The sequence below is a fragment of the Danio rerio genome, chromosome 1 (assembly GCF_052040795.2).
Source record: "Danio rerio strain M-AB ecotype USA chromosome 1, GRCz13ab, whole genome shotgun sequence".
In the NCBI taxonomy this organism is placed as follows: Eukaryota; Metazoa; Chordata; class Actinopteri; order Cypriniformes; family Danionidae; genus Danio; species Danio rerio.
In genome coordinates this window covers 3,308,805-3,315,000 of record NC_141021.1, presented here as the reverse complement: position 1 = coordinate 3,315,000, position 6,196 = coordinate 3,308,805, and positions in this window count along the sequence as shown.

The following is a 6,196-nucleotide window of genomic DNA, read 5'->3' as shown; positions in this document are numbered from 1 at the left end:
TATCACATCCTTGCAATTAAAAGTAAAAATCTTCATTAAAGTCGTGTTATGAGCCATAAAACCAAAGAAGCATCAAAACAATAAGAAGAATATTAAAATCAGAAAACAAGACAAAGATACAAGACTGTGAACTTCACTGCCAATCACACTGTCAAATTAGGTAATTAATTAATTATATATATATAAATTATATATATATATATATATATATATATATATATATATATATATATATATATATATATATATATATATATATATATATATTCACACGGGGAGTCAGCGTCAATGCTTCCCATTCACTTTGAAGGATTGAAGTTCAGGCATTGCCGAACTGCATTGTGGATCCGTCGGCGCCGCTTCAGAGGCGTTGCTCACAGCAAAAGTTGGGACTTACTCAACTTTTCATGCTGTGACGGAAGCGTCAGCCAATCAGATCGCTGTATGCAAATACACCAGCTTAGACTGTGGCCTATGGCTGACTAATTTCATTGATGACCCAACTTCAGACACGCCCTCTGTCAACATACGCCTCCCACCAGTGCTGATATACAGCCAACGCACTGCTAAAAGTATATATATTTATTTGAATATGTGAGAGGGCGGGGCTTTGTCTAAGTGGGTGGGGCTTAATAATATCAGATTCAACTGTTATTTTTTAACATGCCATGCTTTTATACATTAATATTCACTTTTAGAAAACAGAGTGCAAATGATTTTACTTCAGAAGTCTTAAGAAAGCATTACTTGCTAGAATAATCCTGATATTTCTTATAAATATTGTTTTTAGCGTAAATGCAAAGTGAAAATAGTATTTCCCGTGTGCTGTTTATCCATATTCCACCAAAAACAGAATAAATGCTGAAAAGATATAACAATAAATATCAGTGCATCGTCCTTGATGCATCATATCTGAAGCACAAGTGCAGGTCTGAATCCACATCCTGAAGATACATTACTCCAGTGTTTCAGCACATGGAAGGTCACTGGTGTGTGTGTGCGCGCGCTTGTGTGTAGTCATGATATTCATCACAAAGTGGGGACTTAATGTTCCAACAAGTATAGTTATATCAGTAATTTTTGACCTTGTGGAGAAATTTTTGGGGCTCCCAAGAGAAAAACAGCGTATAAATCACACAGAATGAAGTATTTGGTAAATGTGAAAGTAGATCATGTTCTGCGTGAGGGTTCGGTTTAGGGCTGGAGTAGGTGTAGACGTTAGTACAATACAATTAATGACTAATTTACTAAACAATATGAGTAATACACTGAATAATTACTGTTTTTACATTACTTTAGGGGTTGTATTGGTGTAGACATTAATACAATTTACAGTCTGTATGGTATAAACGTTATTACGTCTATGAGAGGTCCCCATAAAACATGAAAACCCAGCACATGTGTCAGAGTGTGCCGGTACAGGTATTTACATCTGTTTGTGAGTCAGTGTATGCATGTGTGTGTGTAGTCTTGGTATTCATAACGTTGTAGGGACCAAATATCTCTACAAGTATAGTAATATCAGTCATTTTTAACCTTGTGGAGAAATCTTTGGGTTTCCATGAGAAAAAAACAATGCATGAATAAAAAAAAATTAAGTTTTTGGTAAATATTAAAGTGCAGAATGTTTAATGTGAGGGTTGGGTAAAAAATATACAATACATAAAAAATGTATCATATACAATCTGTACAGAATAAACATTATTATGTCTATGAGTGTGTGTGTGTGTGTGTGTGTGCGTGTGTGTGCGGGCATGTGCGTGTGTGTGTGTACATCTGCATGTGAGTCAGTGTATGCATGTGTATGTGTGTCTAGTCCTGGTATTCATGACGTTGTGGGGACCAAATATCTCTACAAGTATAGTAATATCAGTCATTTTTAATATCAGAAACTTTTGGCTTCCCACGAGGAAAAACAGCACATAAATCATACAGAATGAAGTATTTGGTAAATATAAAACTAGATAATGCTTAGTGTGAGGGTTGGGTTAGGAATATACAGTAAATAAAAATATAGAAAAATATACAGTCTGTACAGTATAAACATTATTACGTCTAAGAGAAGTCCCCATAAAACATGAAAACCCCAATGTGTGTGTGGTATTCATCACGTTGTGGGGACCAAAATGTCTACACAAGTATAGTAGTTACATTTACTTTTGATCTTGTGCGTAAATTTTGGTCCCCATGAGGAACAAGTCTCATAAATCATCAAGAATGAAGTAGTTTGGAAATGCAAATGTGTGTGTAATGTGAGAGCTGGTGAAGGAATATGCAGTGTGTAAAGATATATATAATATACATTTTGTACAATGTAAGCATCGTTATGTTATGAGAAGTCCCCATAAAACATGAAAACCCAACATGTGTTTCTGTGTGCATGTGTGTCAGGAAGTATTTCTGTGTTCTGCCTGTTGTCTCTGCAACACGTGTGTCCTCAGAGAGACTGACCACTGCAGCGGCTCAAAAAACTCACAAGCAGAGGAAAAAAATCAGCCGACTCGCATCCTGCGCTGGTATTGGGTTTCTGAACTGGTGGTGCAAATTATTTACAGTCATTTATTACTAGTTTGAAGACAGAGAAAGAGAGAGAGAGAGAGAGAGATGATGATGAGTCAAATAATGCTGGTTAGATTCAGATTCAGTTGCTAGAAGGGATACAGCTATGGAAGGAAGTTAACAAGATTCATTCCTTCATTCATTTTGTTGTCGGCTTAGTCCCTTTATTAACCCAGGGTCGCCACAGCGGAATGAACCGCCAACTTATCCAGCAGGTTTTTACGCAGCGGATGCCCTTCCAGCTGCAACCCATCTCTGGGAAACATCCACACACACATTAACTCGGACAATTTAGTCCACCCAATTCACCTGTACCGCATGTCTTTGGACTGTGGGGGAAACCGGAGCACCCGGAGGAAACCCACGCGAAGGCAGGGAGAACATGCAAACTCTACACAGAAACGCCAACTGAGCCGAGGCTTGAACCAGCGACCCAGCGATCTATTTTCTGTGAGGCGACAGCACTACCTATACTGCACCACTGCTTCGCCCAAGTTAACAAGAATTATTTATATATTTTATTAAGTTACTAATTATTTGTATTGTATTAACACATACCCTTACACTCACAGAAAGGTAAAACACTAATTATACAGAGTTTTATTTATATTATTTAACTACCCATTAAATTATTTTTGTTAACCCCATATACCGTCACACTATCCCTAAACTCAACCATCACAGTTGGAGTTCAAAGAATTATTCATATTATTAATTTAATAACTAATTCAATTACATTTTTTTTACATCGTTGACCACAAACCTAATGCTAAACACAACTCTCAAGTGTCAACCCTCCTTGTTCAGTATCCCAAAAATATTGTTATATTAATATATCCCTGTATTCCTTCTAGATTTTACAGCCAGATTCAAACCTGCATCTACAAAGCACTGCATCGTACGGGTAGGGATGCACCAGCTGTTCATTAGATCTTGCTTAAAATTGAACTTTAAGTGATAGTTCACCTAAAAAATGAAAATTCATCCAAAATGTAAGTGACTTTTTGTTAAGACGTTGAGTCCAGGGTCATTTGTGTTTTAAATAATAAAAAACAACAACAACAACGACTGAATGTTTAGAATCAATAAGAAGCTGTAATGTAGTCGTGGCGGGATGAATTTTGGTGTGGCTCCCCGCCATGGAGGAATGAATGTAGCGGAAACCATGATGCTGATCAAAAAACTGACACGTGATGTCCATTGCAATGGACAAAGGGTCCAAATGGGTTAATTAACTCTAGTAAATGAGCCCTGAAGACATGCGGTGACCTGTTAATCAGCCATTCAGACTCAGGTCGACCAACATGTGTGTCTTTTTTTCCAGCTACAGTCGGAGAGTGAAGGAGAAATCAATGAGAGCTGCACTGCTTCTCCATCTGAACACACAGAGATACAGTACAGAACATCAGCTGAAGAGCTCAGTGTATGCTTTATCTGCTGAAATGAGTCCACTCTCAGCCTTTGATCTCTCATTCATCTGACTGCAAAAACTCCAACACTGCAAGTCCCAGCGGACACAATACTCTCAGATTTTGTCAGCTCTTCTTTTTTACCATTCCATGTGCACAATCGTCTGAGGATCTGAAGACGCTTTTGAAATCTGCACTACTGTCCATTTAAGCCCACTGTGTCTGTCTGTGGTCGAGCAGCAGATGCACAACATCAGCATCAAATAAACTATTCCATTAACCCCTTCACACCTGAATTATTTTCCAAATTTCAGAAAAATAGGATGTCATGTGATGTCCATTGTAATGGACGCAGGGTCTGAAGGGGTTAAACGTGCTATAGTGTGAGCTCGATGAGTTTTCATTTACGTTTCTCTCTTTATCCCTCTCTTACACTGATATTTTACATCAAGGCCATTGTGACGACCCCAGGATTCCAGTTATGATGTGGCAGATCCTGATTGGGTGCCTGGTTGCTCACCAATTGGTTCAAAGCATATAAATGCCAGAGTGTGCTAGCTTCTGCAGGACAGTGTGTCTACTTGGCTGTCCTCGCGTCAAGACCATCTATTTAATTTGGCAACCTTATGGTTTTGTTTGGCATTATTTATATGTGTAGTTAAAGTTAGTTATTTTCTTTATTATTCCCTAGACGTTTGTTCAACCCAGGCTCATTCAGAAAACGTAGTCCCGCGGACGTTTCTGGAGACCGCGAAATACATCCCGGGAGGTATGTATGGCTGCATTTAATTTTTTTAAGCGAACGCTACGGGGGCGGTGTGACACCGTTTCCTTTTGCGCTTACCGGTCGACCGCTTACCTCCGTGTGGAGGGCTTTCCCACTGCAATCAGTTTGTCCGGTTAGCTCATCGTGTACGTCGGTGGATTTCAGATGCAGAGAGGAGAAGTTGACCACGGCGACCGGGTTCGAGTCCGGGGAAGAGCGGTTCCAGAAATCAGGTAGGACAAAAACAGAATCCCAAAAATAAAGTGAACGAGTTCATAACAGGGTGAGAATGTGGTGGAATCTGAAAACGTGGTGAAAAAATCAGACGAGGGCTTTTCTTTTTCTAGTTGGTTTTTCTAAATTGTTGCTCGGGTTTAGGGAAGTGAGCGGGCGGGCGGGTCAATCGGTAAAACTGGTTGGGTTTAGGGTAGGAGGGGGGTGGGTCAGCCGATTGGCTGGTCGCACAGCCAATCATTTGGTCAGTCAGACATCGGCCTCTGGTGGGTTCACGCGAGAACAGCACGGGTGTGAACGGCACTCGCGTGTTCGTGAAAACAAAAACTGCACAAATACGTAGCTCCCGGGACGTATTTCACGGTCTCCAGAAATGTCCACGGTACTACATTTTCAGAATGAGACTGGATTGCATTTGTTTGTTTGTTGATTTGTTGTTCTATAAGTTTTGCATAATAATAATAATCTTTTGTTGTCTGAGCTCTTTTATGTTGCGACTCGATTGAGGGGGTCGTAACAGCCACATAATATGAGGAAAATGAAATAAATACATACATATGTGAAACATTTTAGTTCATTTATTAACATTTTATTAACATTTCACATATTTAAATTGTTATGGAATTTATTATCACTCATACACTACAGTCAATTTAGCCTATTTAAATCTCCTATAGCACATGGGTTTGGACTGTGGGGGAAACAGGAGCACCCAACATGGAAACACAAGCCAACACAGGGAGAACATGCAAACTCCTTATAGAAATGCCAACAGATCCAGCCAGGACTCAAACCAGCAACCTGTGAGGCCACAGTGCTAACCACTGAGCCAGTGTAATTACACTATTATTGGGAAAAATAGAAAATATCTTTCTGTACTGGCACGAGTTCAAAAGTGGTCATATTTTCTGATAAAATAAAATGTTTGCAGCAACCTGTAAATCAGACATGTTTCACAGTATTATAGCAGATCTTTATTTTTTGGGCCAGTGACGGATCGATTTTTATTAGAGGCTCTAAAAGCATGAAATGTCTTATATTTTACGCTGTCTGTTGCCCTTGACATCACAATTCAGGAAAGATGCTTAAAAATGACCTCAGTAGTCATCATCTAATAAGTATTAGTACATTTTTATTGATGATGCACTTATTCACATAATTCATATTAAAGGTTCATGAAATCTTCGAGTACTTTTTTTGAGATTTTAACAGATTTGTGTGTGTTGAG